We start from the raw sequence: 745 nt of genomic DNA, 5'->3' as shown, positions 1-745 counted from the left end.
ATGCATGGAAGAATTCTCATGAAATTTTGCAAGACTTTGATGCAGTTGTTTGGATGATTTCAGGGAAGAAGAGGCTAGGCAAGGAAGCAACAAAATCAATAAAGGAAGCTTGAATATCACATGTGGAGTTTAAGTTCCAGTTTAAGATTAAACCACCCAGTTGTGTTCCACTTGTGGTAGTAGCATTCAGAAACCACCCATTCAGGCCAACAATTTTGAACTCAAACCACAGCTAATATCACTGGTGGAGGATCATTGTTCATTTGGTGGTAGTGTTAATGAAGATCCAAACCAACATCTCACAAAATTCCTGAGAATTTACGATACTGTGAAGTCCAATGGAGTTCAGGAAGATGCCTACAAACTGCTCTTGTTCCCATTTTCACTTAGGGACAAGGCAGCTAAGTGGCTGGAATCATTTCCAAAGGGGAGCCTAACAACCTGGGATGAGGTGGAAAGTAAGTTTCTGGCACGTTTCTACCCCCCACAAAAGGTCAATAGGCTTCGATTTGAGGTTCAGACTTTTAGACAACAAGAGGGTGAAACTCTCTACGAGGCATGGGAGAGATTCAAGGATTTGACAAGGAAATGCCCACCAGACATGTTCCATGACTGGGTGCAATTGCATATTTTCTATGATGGACTTTCTTATGAATCAAGGAAGGCTGTAGACCATTCATCAGGAGGTTCATTGAACAGGAAAAAGACTGTGGAAGAAGCCATTGAAGTGATTGAGACAGTGGCT

The 745-nt window shown here is 42.0% G+C and overlaps 1 non-coding gene across 1 annotated transcript; it reads right to left on the bottom strand.

The window, feature by feature from the left end:
- Window positions 1-499: 499 nt before the first annotated feature.
- LOC127747216 (small nucleolar RNA R71) lies at window positions 500-603 on the bottom strand. Its single transcript, XR_008009019.1, has one exon. It is a non-coding gene; the product is annotated as a small nucleolar RNA R71 (small nucleolar RNA).
- Between the last annotated feature and the right edge of the window lie 142 nt (window positions 604-745).

Source organism: Arachis duranensis, chromosome 4 (genome assembly GCF_000817695.3).
Source record: "Arachis duranensis cultivar V14167 chromosome 4, aradu.V14167.gnm2.J7QH, whole genome shotgun sequence".
Classification (NCBI taxonomy): domain Eukaryota; kingdom Viridiplantae; phylum Streptophyta; class Magnoliopsida; order Fabales; family Fabaceae; genus Arachis; species Arachis duranensis.
This window is presented reverse-complemented; position numbering and strand designations above follow the sequence as displayed.